This window comes from Euphorbia lathyris, chromosome 4 (assembly GCF_963576675.1).
Source record: "Euphorbia lathyris chromosome 4, ddEupLath1.1, whole genome shotgun sequence".
NCBI classification, from domain to species: Eukaryota; Viridiplantae; Streptophyta; class Magnoliopsida; order Malpighiales; family Euphorbiaceae; genus Euphorbia; species Euphorbia lathyris.
This window is the reverse complement of record NC_088913.1, coordinates 94,728,702-94,745,419: the sequence shown is the minus strand read 5'-3', so window position 1 is coordinate 94,745,419 and position 16,718 is coordinate 94,728,702. Positions and strand designations below refer to the sequence as shown.

Here is a 16,718-nt window from a genome sequence, read left to right as displayed (position 1 = left end):
CCAAATCATCAATTCTTAAATTCATTTGACGATTGTTGGAATTGATTTGGTTCAAAATCCTCCGCAAATCTACCGGATCATCCGCCGCTTGAGGTGCTTGGGGTTGTGCTTGAGCCGGTGGTTCATCCCCCTCGCCTTCCGCCTCTCCGCCGCCTTCGGTACCTGCAAATTGAGAACTTGAAGCGCCACCACCCATAATACCACGAAGGTGAGCAATACGGGAGGCATACGAAATAAAGACGGGGGGACCTTGTGGAAGCAATAAATGAGCTCGCTCAAGAGCCGAGATGTCCAAAAGCGGAACATACCCACGGTAGGTGGACATGTCATAATCGGCCAACTCACCCCGTGCTCCCAACACAATAACGGTGATAAAATTACAAAGAGGGATCTGAATGGTTGTAGCCCTCGAAGCACGGAACAAATTATCAAATAAAATACCAATGCTATCCATCCTCAAGCCTTTAAGCAAACTATCCAAAACATACAAATCCCGAACCTGAACCTTAGAACTCTCAACACGACCAAACAAGGAGAAACTCAAATACTTATGAAAGAAGAATACACAATTGTCCTTAATCAACTTGCTTAAAGTGTTTTTCGAATTAAAATAGTCTTGGTCCGAAAGATTTTGCCAAACCGCATCATTATCAAAATCCTTAGGCTTATCATAAAAATCAGAAGTAGGGAAACCAAACATATTGCCCATTGCTTCATAGTTAATGGTGTAAGGGATACCATTATTCCTAAAAGAAATTGAAGTTTTCTTCTTGTTCATGGTCAAAGTGACCAAAAATTCCACTACATATTTATTAATACGTGGGAAACGCATATTAACGAATTCTTGCCAACCCAAAGCTTCAATAAAGGCATCAATTCGAGTAGAGAAATTTAATGCTCTTACCGAATGGAAGTCTAAGAAGTGCATATCCACAAATTGGCGGTCGGTTTGAGAAAAATATTTGAAACGAGCGGCTTCTTCCTCCGAATAGATGTCAAAATAAGCTCCGCATTGAACCCGAAGGCGATTAGCTTCCGTAACAGCGGGCTTGTTACCAACACGCTTAGTTCTAACCATGGTGATGGTGTTTTGTATTTGTAGGGTGTGAGAATAAGAAGAAGAAGAAGAATTTGAGAGAAAAAGTAAAGCTTGAAAATGAGGTTGGGGTTTTGAATTGGAAGTGATTGAAAGAGAAAAGAGGATAGAAATTGGAGTGAATAAATTGGGAAGAGTAAAAGTAGATTTTTGAGGAAGAGTTTAGAGTAAGGGATTGGGTAAAAATAGAGGTGATGTGAGGTTTGTGTAAGAGGTAGGTTTATATAGGGTTGTATAGGTAGGTGAATAGGTAGAATAGGAATAGGAATAGGCAAAATTTGGTGGCAAAATCGGATTGAAAAGGGCAATTTATACGCGTGTCGCGACCGCGAATGGCAAAGCCGCGGCCGCGGCACGCGATGTTCAGGCAATTTTCGCCCTGAAATTCTACCAAAGTTGCTGCTCATACCGAGAATTAATAAATTCTCGGTAGAGAATTAGTAAAAATGGCCTATTTTGGTGCCTTGTGACATGGTTTGTGCAATTTTGTTGAGGAAATGGTCCCTGAACTTAATATTTAGTGTTCCTGCACTTAAAACTTAAATAAATGTCATTAATTCCAAGAAAAACCAAAGGTTGAAACTTAATAAATTGAATTAAAGTATAATAAATTGATTATGAAGAATTAATGAAACTTAAATGTTCATTTATGCATATAAGTTAAGAGAACCATATTAAATGCATAATAAGTGCATGGTAAAACATATTTAATACATGAATTGAATTGATTAAATGAAAACCTAATGCATTTAAAAGAAATTGAGTTATAAATAAAATGTAGATATACGTGTGGAAAAATAGAAAACCATATTAGTTCAAGTGAATCCTTTTTATCTTAATTTGAGTAAGAAAAATTAGAAATTACTCATATGAAATATGCTAAGTATAGATAATGGATCAAATGGATAAAAATTAAGAATTGAATGAAATAAGATCTTTATTATTTTAACATATGTACAAGTAATGAAAACAAACTAATAATTTTTTTTTGGTAAGAAGGGAAGAAAAAAAAACAAACAAACAAAAACCTAACCCGGGATCAGTCTAGGAAGACTAACCCCAATCCTATCCTCAAGAAGAGAAGGTAACAGAAAAGAAGGAGGAACGGAAAGGGTAGAAACACCTAACATCCCCCCATGCCCAGCAGCTGCCAAGCGATCCGCCACGCGGTTTTGCTCCCTATAAATATGGGAGAAGGTAAGAGAATCGAAGGCAGGACGAAGCCTCAAGATGGCTTTAATGAGATTCTGACTCTTAAGACAAACAGCCTGTCTATCCGAAATCCTGTTGATAGCCTCCAAATTGTCAGACTCCACCGAAAGTCTTTTAACACCCATGCGAATGGCGAGTTTAATGCCAGACAAGATCCCCCAGAGCTCTGCAGTAAAGGAGGAGCCCGTACCTAAGTTATGGGTAAACCCAGCCAGCCAGGCGCCACCAGCATCCCGAAGAACTCCACCAGCAGCAATTCTGCCATTACTAAGGCAGGAGCCATCCGTATTCAACTTGACAACCCCTTCCCTGGGCTTCCTCCAACCAACTAACTGGACCTCTTTAACCGGGGAGGGGTGAACCAGGGATAAAACAAACTAATAATTAATACAAAACAAAATATATATAAAAAATAAAATGAAAAACATAAACTATTCTACATATTCATCCCTATCTAACGGGATATTTCTAGCCTTAATACGATCAATTTGAAACTGCACGAAAGTTTCACGTTCCGGTGCATACAAAAATTGAGGCCCTGCTCGAAAGACACGTTTCACAAGTCCTTCGTGCTCGAGAAATTCATAGTCAATTTTCAGGAAGAATTCATCATCACTCCAGGGGACATCGATAGTGTTAAAACACCTTTCCACATGATTTTGATTTGACAAAATCATCCATGATTAAGAGGCAATTAAATTTAGATGCTTTGATTTAATTGTACTAATATGTTTGTTAAATATTGAGTGAAAAAATATATAAAGTTAAGACAGGACAAAAGCCAGCATAAACGAAGCTGAGTAGAACGGAACTCAGCATGACAAAATAGAAGCTGAGTGGAGTTAAAATTCAGAAGCAAAATGAAGCTGGCTAAAGTTGAAGACTTCTTCAGGAGCGGTTAAACAGAACGGAGTTGACCTTGAAGGAACTCAGCATGAACGTTGAACATTCGAAAAGAACAAACGAAGTTGAGTAACAGTCAGGACAACATGAAGGATCCGTTCACTAAAAGACAAAGTCTACCAATCTTCTGCACCAATAATTGGAACCTCGAAGACACCTAAAAGACTAATTCCAAGAGTCATGGGATGTTGGATTATTGGAAATAGACAACTGGCATAAACAGACAAACCAGACGCTAGAAGACAAACCTGACGCCTGAAGAAAACAGAGAAAGGGAATGGAGGTGCAGTCTGAAGCTTTCCAGAAATTGTTCCCCAAAAGAGCCGTTTTGATGTTAACGGTTAGGACATTTCAAAACGATCAAATCTACAGATTTCCTTCTATAAAAGGACAATCGAAAAACTTGGATACACACTGAAGCATCAAAAGAAAAATACAAGAGAGAAAGTTTCAAAAGCACTCAAATACAAAAAGGATCTTACACCAACTTTTCTATTCTATGTGTAAATGCTAGATTGATTTGTAATCATCTAAAGTGTTCTTTAGTTCAAAAGGAACAAGTCTATGATCAATAGGAATATTGAGAGTGTAAAGCTGAGTGCTTGGCTGTAAGCATTTCAGTGGTAGAGAAATCTAGGTGCTGGGTTGTAGCACTTAGTAGGATTTGAGTAGACGAATAGAGGAAGGTACTCTTGCATATTCAACTGCCTTGTAATCGGTTTGTGCTCTACCTTTAAAGAGCTCAGTATTGGATTCAAAAATCCCGGAGGACTCTGGGGACTGGACGTAGGCAGAGAGGCCGAACCAGGATAAGTAATACTGAGTAATCTCTAAACTCTCTCTTATAATTGCATGTGTTGTTTACTTTATTTACTCATCATATAAATTGTCTAAGCTGATCTTAAGTAAGTAAGTGGGGCTGAGTTAGAATCTGACCTCCAAGAGTGTCAATTCTCAACTCACAAGAAAACAACTTTAGTCAACATCTGACTAAAGCTGTCTTCAAACATATCTCACCAAGCTGACCATAAGCTGAGTTAATAAACTCTCAAAATAACTTCCAGTCAGCTTAATTAAAATGCGAAAAAGTTTAAATAGTTCCTAACCCCCCTTGGAACTAATTACCAGGGACCAACAATTGGTATCCGAGCTTAAGCTCACTACTCAAAGATTTAACAATCTTGAGCTGATCCCGAAAAATGGGTGAGAATAGCACTAGGTTCCTTCCAAGAAACCAAACAACACAGATACTCCCTGAGGGACTATCAATCACTAGACCTCCCCTATTCTTTGGGTCAAATTATACATTCTGGAAGAATAGGATGAAAAACTTTATTCAAGCCACAAACATGAGTGCATGGCTTGCAATTGTTCAAGGTCCACATGTGCCATACAAAACTGTTAACGATGAGAAAATTGTTAAAAGTGAGGCTGAGTGGACAGAGGATGACCTCAGAAAATTACAAAATAATGCTTCGGCTATAAATATGCTTCACTGTGCGTTAGATGCTGCAGAATACAATAAGATTTTAGGTTGCGAGTCAGCACAGGAGATTTGGAAGAAGCTTGAAGTAACCTATGAAGGCACAAGCAAAGTTAAGGAGTCTAAAGTCAATCAACATATGAGACTCTACGAGCTGTTTGAAATGAAGGAGAATGAAGACATCTCATAAATGAACGCAAGGTTCACAAACATTATAAATGAGCTAAAAAGGCTTGGAAAGAACTTCACTGAAGAAGAACAGGTGAAGAAAATTCTGAGAACTCTGCCCAAGAGCTGGCAAGCAAAGAAAACAGCTGTAGAAGAAGCCCAAGACTTAACTACCTAAAAATATGATGAGTTGATCGGATCCCTGCTGACCCATGAAATCTCTATGAAAAACTTTGAAGCCAAAGAGAAAGAAAAATCAGAAGACAAGAAACAAAAGTCACTTGTCATGAAAGCTGACTCAACTGAAGCGGAGTCAACTGATGATGAGGAATTGGCCATGTTCACCAGAAAGATGAAAAAGCTGTTCAGGAGAAATGATAGAGATAGCAAAAGGTCATTTAGAAGAAATGATAAGTATAAAGCTGAGTCAAGTGACAAGTACAAGAAGGACAGCTCAAAGTCTGTCACATGTTTTGAGTGTCATCAAATTGGGCACATCAAGTCAAGCTGTCCCAATCTCAAGAAAGAGAAGAAGGGAAGGAAAAAGGCTATGGTAGCCACATGGAGTGGCAGTGACGAATCAACATCATCTGAAGCTGAGCAAAATGAAACAGCCAACATATGCTTTATGGCGGATGATGGAGCTGACCAATCCCAATCTGAGCAAACTGGCCTTTCTGATGAAACTGACCAGGTGGATCACATCAATGAGGTAACATCCTTACTCTTACTTAGAAAAGAAATGGTAAATGCCCTGAGTGACTTGTATACACTAACCAAAAAGTGTAACAAAAAGATTAAGGCACTCAGCAGGCGCTGTGATGAGATTGAAGAGGTCAAGCTGAGTGACCTCCGATATCTTCTCCAGGACAACTCTGACTTGCATACCAACATGCAAATCTTACATAAGTTTGTCACGGAGGTTCAATCTGAGTCAAAGAAACTTAGAAAGGATATCACAACGTTACAGAGTCAAGAGAAGGGCTCAAAAAGAAATAAAGCCCATGCTGAGTACGCAAATACTAGTCAGCATAAGCAAGTTACTCAATGTGAGTGTTGTGGAAAAAGGGGACACACAAAGGATGTATGTTGGCATAACAAGCGGACTGTCCAATGTGACTTCTGCGGAAGAAAAGGACATACCACAAAAGTATGTTGGCATGCCCAACATAATAATGCTGACTATACTCAGTTCAACCCACAAAGGGTACCTTTTTGTGATTTCTGTGGTAAGCCAGGCCACACCATAAAAGTATATCGTCACAAGCTAAAATATGATTTTGCACCTGTTTATACTAACAAGAAAGGACCCAAAAGAAATTGGGTACCTAAAAATGAATAGTTTGAACTGCAGGTCAGCTTGACATGCGTGGAGAAGTCAAAACTATGGTATATAGACAGCGCATGCTCAAGGCATATGACAGGTGATGAAACTCAGTTCATCACACTAGAGCTTAAACGAGGTGCAACAAGAAGGGTAAGATAGTCGGATCAGGTACTATCGGAGGTAACCCAACTATTGAGTCTGTCTCCTTAGTTCAAGGTCTCAAATACAATCTGCTGAGTATAGCTCAGCTTTGCAAATACTCGAGGGAAATACAAATGAACTGATTTTAACTGCACCTCGTGTAGAAAATGTATATATGTTAAACTTAGAAAAACATTTTTCTAAAAACATATGCTTAGTGTCTAAAGAGGACAACTCCTGGCTATGGCATAGAAGACTTGGGCATGTCAGCATGGACCTTCTTGCCAAATTAGCTAGAAAGCAATTAGTTGAGGGATTACCCAAATTAAAGTTTGAAAAAGATCAACTATGTAAAGCTTGTCAGCAAGGCAAACAAACTAAAAAGTCATTTCATAGCAAAAATATTGTCTCAACCAAAAGACCATTGGAATTACTACACTTGGATCTTTTCAGACCTATCCAGCCACTCAACTTGGGAGGTAAGAAATTCTCCTTGGTTATTGTAGATGATTTCTCTCGGTACACTTGGATCATCTTGCTGAGCAGCAAGGATGAAACTTTTGAGATGTTTACCTCACTGATTAAAAGGCTTGAAAATGACAAAGACCTAAAAGTAGCTCACATTAGAAGCGACAATGGTGGAGAATTCAAAAACCAACAGTTTGATGAATTTTGTGAAACCTGTGGTATTGACCACAACTTCTCTGCTCCTAGAACACCTCAACAAAATGGGGTCGTTGAAAGGAAAAACAGAACCATTGTCGAAATAGCTAGGACAATGCTGAGTGAAAATAGGCTTCCAAAGTACTTCTGGGGTGAAGCTGTTCACACGGCATGTTACATACTGAATAGGGCTCTAGTTAGACCTATACTTAAAAAAACCCCATACGAACTTTGGAAAGGTCGAAAGCCCAACATTGGATACTTTCGTGCCTTTGGGTGTAAATGTTTTATACTCAATACAAAAGACAACCTTGCTAAATTTGATGCTAAAGCTGACGAGGCAATCTTTTTAGGGTACTCAACAAACAGTAAAGCATATAGAGTATTTAATAAAAGAACTCAGGTTGTAGAAGAGTCTGTACATGTTGAGTTCGATGAAACTGACCCTACAGGTAAGTCAGCTCAGCCTGAAGAAGATGAACCAGGCTCAGCTTCCGCTGATCAACTAGAAGCCTCTGTCTCATCTATACAGGAGCTGACTCAAGGTAAGCAAGAAATTGAAATATCATTTGCTGACCAATCTATTCCTGTAGAGATTGTAGAAACACCTCTTCCAAACGACTCAACACTGCCCAAGGAAATAAAGATCCCAAGAGGACATACGGAACAAGTCATTCTTGATGCCGCCAATAACAAACTAATGACCAGAGATCAACTTAGAAAATACCTCAGCAATGTTGCATTCGTATCAATACATGAGCCAAAGAACTTTGCTGATGCTGAGCAAGATGAATATTGGATCAATGCTATGTAAGAAGAGCTTGACCAATTCACCAGAAATGAGGTATGGGATTTAGTACCTAAACCTAGGAATCAAAAGCCCATAGGAACCAAATGGGTCTTTAGAAATAAGCTAGATGAGCATGGAAATGTGATTAGAAACAAAGCTCGACTTATAGCCTAAGGCTATAGTCAGCAAGAGGGTATAGACTATGGAGAAACATTTGCTCCTGTTGCTAGATTAGAAGCTATACGTATATTGTGTGCCTACGCTAGTTACATGAATTTTAAACTATACCAAATGGATGTAAAAACTGCGTTTCTTAATGGCTTTATAAACGAAGAGGTATATGTTAATCAACCTCCTGGATTTGAAGATCCAAAATTTCCAAATCACGTTTATAAACTCAAAAAGGCCCTGTACGGCCTAAAGCAAGCTCCAAGAGCTTGGTATGAGAGGTTGACCAACTTCCTACTGACCAGGAACTATGTCAGGGGAAAAGCTGACACAACCTTGTTCATTAAGAAAAAGGGTAAACATACCCTACTTGCACAGATATATGTTGATGATATAATTTTTGGTGCTACTGACGAATCCTTGTGCAAAGAATTTAGCCAACAGATGCAAACTGAGTTCGAAATGTCCATGATGGGTGAACTCAACTTCTTCCTTGGACTTCAAATCAAGCAAGGAACGAATGGCATCTTTATAAGTCAGTCTAAATACACCAAGGAAATGTTAAAGAAATTCAGCATGGTAGATTGCAAACCAATATCAACCCCCATGGGCACTGATACGGTCCTATGCAAAGATGAGAAGAGTAAGTCAGTTGATAGTAAACTCTATCGAGGTATGATAGGTTCTTTACTCTATCTCACTGCCAGTAGACCAGACATTCAATACTCAGTATGCTATTGTGCTAGATATCAAGCTGACCCCAGGGAATCTCATCTAACTGCTGTAAAAAGAATTTTTAGATACTTGCAAAGCTCAGTTGATGCAGGTCTATGGTATCCAACCTCAAATGACTTCACACTCATTGGATATACTGATGCTGACTATGGACGAGATAAGCTAGAACGGAAGAGTACTTCAGGAGGATGTCATTTCCTTGGAAGCTGTCTAGTATCTTGGTTCAGCAAGAAGCAATCATCCGTAGCTCTGTCTACAACTGAAGCTGAGTACGTGGCTGCTGGAAGCTGTGTTGCACAAGTCCTATGGATAGAGCAACAGCTTGAGGATTACGGAGTCAAAACAAAGACAATAGAGATCAAATGCGACAACAAAAGTGCTATTGATCTATCTAAAAATCTAGTCCAACACAGCAGGATGAAGCATGTTAGCATAAGGCATCACTTCATCAGAGACCATGTGCTAAAAGATGAGATCAAGCTGACCTACGTGCCAACAAATGATCAGCTTGCAGATATCTTCACAAAGCCTTTGGCACGAGAACAATTCAACACACTAAGGGAAGCAATTGGTATGTCAAATCCACTCTAACTAAGTCTGTATTAAATAATTGTCATATGAGTGGAACTTTGAATAATTGTGCAAATGCCATGTTGAGTAAAATATCAACTCCTTACTACACTTGAAAATGAAAAAGCCACCCTATGCTGAATTGACATATATATTGAGTGATGATACTGAGTAGGCATAAAAGCTGAGTAAACATCCTATGCTGAGTAGATAAACATATTGAGTAATCACTCTATGTTGAGTAAATACACATGCTGAGTGAGTAACGTATGTTGAGTAAATTAGTGATAGAGAAATTATCTTAGGCAATCAATATCGTGGATGCTTCGAATTCTAGCAAAACCTAGTAAAAACCCACTCGCGTAAAGAGAACCTACACGTGTAACCTCTGGCACCTTGGGAAGACGCACATTAATGGCAAATCCCATGCGCCGAAGATGTCATAATTGACAGAACTTTTGTCGGTTGAACGTCCCTAGGTAAAAACGGCTAGTTAATGATTAAGGACCGCCATAAATTTATATAAAAAGTGGAAGAATCCCCACTCTTCATTCCTTACGCCTGTAATCTCTTGAAAATCAAACTTCTTTCTCTCCTAAGAACTTCAAAACCTTCAAAAATAGCTTCCGGCAAAAACAAAACCCCTAAAACTCAAACCACAGACAAACCCACTGACCACGCGGATCCTTCGACGGAAATAGAAAGGAAAATGATCAAGGTACATTCAAAGGTCAACAATCTGGAGGTTTTAAAATGCCGATGGTTTTCTTCAAGTTTTGTCTCGTCTGAGAAACCATTCTGTGAATGGATCCAGAAGAACAAATGGAAAGGTCTCTTCTCTCTTTCAGGAACAACATATCCCAGGTTAGTACGGGAATTCTACTCGAATCTACGTGTTGATGCAGATGACTGTGACTATTTGGAGACCACTGTTAAAGGTCAGAAAATCGTTGTAACCCCTGCCTATCTAGCCACATTGCTAGATTTACCAGACGAAGGAATTCAATTTAGAACGACAAAGGAGAAAATACCAAAAGCCACAACTGAGAAGCTAAAGGGGTTCTGTAAACCCAAAGATCATAAGGGGGAAATACCCAGCACCTGTATGGGTAAAGAACAAAAGATGGTCCACTTCATGCTGACCAACTTTATCTTCCCCAAACTCAGCTCAGCTTCATCTGCATCAAACTTCGAACAGTGCTTCATCTGGCACATGTTGACCTACACTCCGTTCAATCTTCCCGTCTTTCTAGTTGGAGCGTTTCAACGAAGTGGTAAGAAACTCCGCTTGGGCTCACTCATTACAAAAATTATACAGGACAAGCAAATAGAGACGGTGAATGAAACAAGCACATTGGGAAGTGAAATCACTGCAGTCCTATTGGATGGACTATTGTATTATCAACCCTTGAAGGGATATGAAGGAGTTGGAGATGCTGAGGAAGATGAAGAAGCTGAGCAACAAGAAATTGAGCCTGAAGCTGAGCCTGCAAAAGATGTTGAGGCTCATGCTGAGTCACCTGAGACAGCTCAGCCTGAGAGAAGGAAGAAGAAGAAGGCTGTAGAAACCTGCTCCAAAGACATTCATGCTGTCCCAAAGAAAGTAAGGCTTTCATCAAGAGAAAAAGCTAAAGCCGACAAGGCTAAGGAGCAAGCTGAGAAAAGAAAGAGGCAAGAAGAGCCTGACGATGAGAACGAAGAAACTCCAGAAACCCCTTTAAAGAAAAAGAAAAAGGGTAACTCCTTAAAGATAGTAGAAGCTGTCCCACTAGCCTCTACTCAACCTGAAGGTCATGGAACTGACCAAGAAAAGGAAGCTGTGGAAGAGACTGAGCAACATGTTGAACACCAAGAAGTTAATACTGAGCAGGAAGAATGTCCCACTGTTGAAGAACCTCAGGATGATACTGAGCAGAGAAAGAAAGAAAGTAATGCCGTTGAGGGTCCTTTTGAGCAACCTGTAGAAGAGGAGACAGTTGCTACTGAGTCCAGTGAAGGTATTCGAACTGACCATTCACCGCCAAGAGCTGAGACATGGCGAAGGCTCAAAAAGAAAGCACAAAAGCAAATTGATCTCATGGATGACTTACCCATTGATGAGCCTGAAACTGACCGCTCTATAATCCAGTTCCAGTACTTCTCAAATGAAACTGAGTCACCACCAGAAGATCCAGTGGAAAAACAAGCCTCTGTTACTCAGGATGAGGAACAAGCCAAAAACCCTGCAGATCCAATCCAAGATGCTCAAGGTAGCACACTTCCTGTCTCCACTTCCCCACTTCAAGCTGAGCAGATTAACTTATCTAATCAAATTCCACCCCCAACACAACATGTTGATGATTCAGCTCAAGAAACCCATCAAAGTCCAGGTACCAATCAAGGTACTCAATCTGGCAGAGAACCAACTCCTCCACCACCATCAAACTCTGTACCAGCCTCTGAGTCCAATACTGCTAAGTTTGCATACTTGAATGCTACTGAGTCTGGCCGGCGTGTTATTGCTTCTTCTCAGTCCTTGCTTCAAGACTTCAATACTACTCAAGCTGATTGTCACCAATCCACTCAAGCTGAGTCCTCTCACCTGTCTGGTATTACTCAGCTTCTAAATGAACTTCGATGGCTTAGGGATCTGGTTAGTGTTATCACTGCGGTTCAAACTCAGCAACCTAATCAAGAGCAAATCGCAAAACTGACTGAACTGGTGCTTACAATGGCCACTCATATGAATTCGCTTGAAGGCAAAATTCACCAACTGTCATAAACCAATCCAGGGTATGTCACTTCCACTGAGCTTCAAAGCTACTTTGTTAAGCTAGCAGCGGAACTGACCACCTCTAGAGCACCTGCCAATCCTGAATCTGTTACGTCTGCTGAATTGCAAGACTGTTTTACCAAATTGAATGTTGAGCTGACCAAATTAAGTCCTCCTGGCAATGCTGAGTTTGCTACCTCTGCCGAACTTCAAAAATGTTTCACCCAACTTCATACTGAGCTGATCAGTACACGTGATCTAGTATCCTCCTCTTCTCAGTGTACTATTGACCAATTGAGTGAAGCTGTCAGACTACTCAACATTGACCGAGCCCAAATGGATGTTGATCCCATTTCCAACACTGAACTCATGAGCTTTTCACAAGCTATCATAAAGGCAATGCGTATCAACAATGGCCAGTGCATGTTTTATGATTCAGCTCTGCTCAAACTATTCCATCAAGCTTTTGGTCAGATCACAAGCTCCCTCACCTGCCTGAGCAAATCTCATGAATGCCTCCTCAGTATGATCAGCAGCTCTCTTAGGGTTCCTCAGCATATCCAGGACGATAGTGTGCCAGTCATTGATGGCTTGGGTGAAAGCACCAAAAGGCTCCAGCGCTACTCTCAGTATCTCTCCTCCACAGCACGGAATGAAACTTTCCTCTACAAACCCGATGATGGCAAAACGGGGGAGACAAGTAAAGGAGGAACTCAGCCTCAGCCTGCAGGTACTGTGTCTGGAAGCAAAGGAAAAGGCATTGCTCATGTTGATCCCTCAGCTCAAAGAAAGAAGAAGTAAAACTAGCTAGTCAGTGTGTCTGGAGACTTAGCTTCATATCCCGTCTCCTGTCTTTGAATACTTAGTTTTCTACTGTTTAGGTTAATATGTTTTTTGTTGTTTAAATTCAATATCACAAGTATCAGTCTTCTTCCTGATCTGACTAATCAAGTTTGAACAAACGAATCAAAAAGGTTAAACACATTAACACTAAAAACTGAGAGACAACATCCTTCCAAAACAGAGTCAGTACACACAGATGTCTTAAGTCTAATCAAATTAGATCTTGGAAGGTTTAGAATAAATTAAGACAAATTGTATACAACCCTTACGGGGGAGTCATATCAAAAATATCAATCATGGGGCAACTTATAACTAAGTTCCGTAATTATGTATTTTGCCAACATCAAAATGGGGGAGTTTGTTGAAACACCTTTCCACAAGATTTTGATTTGACAAAATCATCCATGATTAAGAGGCAATTAAATTTAGATGCTTTGATTTAATTGTACTAATATGTTTGTTAAATATTGAGTGCAAAAATATATAAAGTTAAGACATGACAAAAGTCAGCATAAACGAAGCTGAGTAGAACGGAACTCAGCATGACAGAATAGAAGTTGAGTGGAGTTAAAATTCAGAAGCAAAACGAAGCTGACTAAAGTTGAAGACTTCTTCAGGAGCGGTTAAACAGAACGGAGCTGACCTTGAAGGAACTCAGCATGAACGTTGAACATTCGAAAAGAACAAACGAAGCTGAGTAACAGTCAGGACAGCATGAAGGATCCGTTCACTAAAAGACAAAGTCTACCAATCTTCTGCACCAATAATTGGAACCTCGAAGACACCTAAAAGACTAATTCCAAGAGTCATGGGACGTTGGATTATTGGAAACAGACAACTGGCATAAACAGACAAACCAGACGCTAGAAGACAAACCTGACGCCTGAAGAAAACAGAGAAAGGGAATGGAGGTGCAGTCTGAAGCTTTCCAGAAATTGTTCCCCAAAAGAGCCGTTTTGATGTTAACGGTTAGGACATTTCAAAACGATCAAATCTACAGATTTCCTTCTATAAAAGGACAATCGAAAAACTTGGATATACACTGAAGCATCAAAAGAAAAATACAAGAGAGAAAGTTTCAAAAGCACTCAAATACAAAAAGGATCTTACACCAACTTTTCTATTCTATGTGTAAATGCTAGATTGATTTGTAATCATCTAAAGTGTTCTTTAGTTCAAAAGGAACAAGTCTGTGATCAATAGGAATATTGAGAGTGTAAAGCTGAGTGCTTGGCTGTAAGCATTTCAGTGGTAGAGAAATCTAGGTGCTGGGTTGTAGCACTTAGTAGGAGTTGAGTAGACGAATAGAGGAAGGTACTCTTGCATATTCAACTGCCTTGTAATCGGTTTGTGCTCTACCCTTAAAGAGCTCAGTATTGGATTCAAAAATCCCGGAGGACTCTGGGGACTGGACGTAGGCAGAGAGGCCGAACCAGGATAAGTGATACTGAGTAATCTCTAAACTCTCTCTTATAATTGCATGTGTTGTTTACTTTATTTACTCAGCATATAAATTGTCGAACTACAATCTTCAGTTAGCGAAATGGATGAAATTCCTTCCCAACTGATTTTCTTTGAAATTAAATCTTTGAGGAATTTACCATAATTGGGAATTTGCGTAATTGCATCCATAAACGTCAAATTAATATGCAAATTTTTAAGTTTGTCTAAAAATGTTAAAAGTTGTTTATCATAGTCCTTGTTGCAGACTTTGTGTGGAAAAGGTGGTTTGGGTACAAAAGTTTTTGTACTAGAGTCAATTGGTGCATCTTTTTATTTTAATGTATCCTCTTTGGGCTTTGATAAATCAGTTCCAGGTAAAGTCGAATTTCCAGGCATTTCCGGGCCTAAGTAGTTTTTCCCTGAACGAAGAGTGATAGCCTTAACATGCTCTTTCGGATTTTCTTCTGTATGGCTTGGAAGACTTCCCTCTTTGCGGGATGGAATTGATTTAGCGAGTTGTCCAATTTGAATCTCCAAATTATGGATGCTAGATGATTGGTTTTTAATAAGCTGATCGAATTTATTCTCGATCCGTTTAAAACCATCGTCGTGATTACTTATTTTTCCGCTCATAGCATCAATGAATTTGTCGATTTTAGAAGATAAAGTGCTAATCGAATCTCTTGATTGATTTTGATAATTGGTAGTACGATTTTGATTAGTATTAGCATTATTATTATCTCTCCAGTTAAAGTTAGGATGATTTCTCCATCCAGGATTATATGTATTGGAATAAGGGTTATTATTTTGGTTTTGCCCTTGGACAAAATTTACCTGTTCAATTTCACTCATACCTTCGTAATCCACATCTGTTTGGATTGGCTTACCATTAGAATCACACGGTGCCATAAACCTATCAATTTTGTGCGATAAGGCAGAAAATTGGGCTTGCAACATCGATACTGGATCAAGGTTCACTATACCTTTAACTGATGATGTTGTTGAGGATGATGGTTTCGCTGATGGTAGGTGTCCATGTTCCGCGGGCCACATACTGCTGTTGATTGCCATCTCCTCCAAAAGTTCTCTTGCTTGGGCAGATGTTTTCTTCATGAATAACCCTCCAGACATAGCGTCCAATGAACCTCTAGTTGTAGGATTTAGTCCATTATAAAATGTTTGCATTAAAAGTTCAGCGGGCAATTGGTGGTGTGGGCATAAACGTTGAAGTTCTTTAAAACGTTCCCAAGCCTCATAAAGAGTTTCACTATCATTTTGAGAAAAAGATGTTAACTCTTTAATGACTCTTGCGGTTTTTGCTAAAGGAAATTTTTTTGATAAAAATGCTTGGGCTAATTGCTCCCAAGTCTCAATTGATGCGGCTGGCATAACCACTCTTTGGCTCGATCCTTCAAAGTAAAAGGAAAAAGGCGAAGATTGATTGCTTCTGCAGTCACATTTGGTATTTTAAAAGTGTCGCAAATTTCTAAGAAATTTGTCAAATGGGTATTAGGATTTTCGTTAGGTAACCCGTAAAACGTTACATTATTTTGCAACATATTAAGCAACGAATGCTTAATTTCAAATTGGTTTGCATTAATTTGGGGTCTAACTATACTGTTTGTTACACCGGCCACTCCTGGCCTAGCGTAATCCATAAGTGTGGCCATAACTTCTGGCTCGGTAATTTTAGTTTTTATTGGGGTTTTGTTTTTCTTTTTCTTTTCTTTCTTGTTCTTTTTAAGAGTTCTTTCAATTTCTGGGTCAATAGGATCTGGTGACGTGCCTGAACTTCGAGAACTGCGCATGAACTTGAAATTTCGCACGAACCGAAACTACCTACAAAACAGAATTTGAAAAATAAATATGTTAATAATTAAAAATAAATAAAATGTAAAAGTTTGAATAAGTATGAATAAACCTAGATTCGTAATAAAACACGAAAAATTTAAAATTTTGTCAAAAATTTTGGCATTCCCCGGCAACGGCGCCAAAAACTTGTTGAGCGATTTCCGCAAGTGCATGGTATACGCTTGTAGTAATAAAAGATATCGATCCCACAGGGAATGTTTTTTAACAAAACTTATTTACAATCAGTTAAATTTACTTTTTAAGGTTTATAATATTGGAAAATCGTTTAATCGGTTTTGGTTTTGAAATTGCTAGAATAAGAGTTAGATTAGAGTATGAAGATGTTAGAAAATATCTGATTTAAGAATGAATTTGCAAAACAGGAACGTTTTAGTACTTTAAAAAAGTAAACAAGTATATTTGTTTGCATTAAGCAAAGAAAACAACTTTAAACTTTGTACGAATTATAAAGATGAAATAAATGACGGAACCTCTAATTAATAGGCTTTGAACGCGACAAAACCCTTATCCGGGATAATTGCCCTTAACCAAATTAAAACTCTTCCGAGATAA

The 16,718-nt window shown here is 39.1% G+C and overlaps 1 non-coding gene across 1 annotated transcript; it reads left to right on the top strand.

Moving 5' to 3' along the window:
- Positions 1 to 15,495: 15,495 nt before the first annotated feature.
- Positions 15,496 to 15,602, top strand: LOC136228109 (small nucleolar RNA R71). Its single transcript, XR_010688443.1, has one exon. It is a non-coding gene; the product is annotated as a small nucleolar RNA R71 (small nucleolar RNA).
- Positions 15,603 to 16,718: the final 1,116 nt, after the last annotated feature.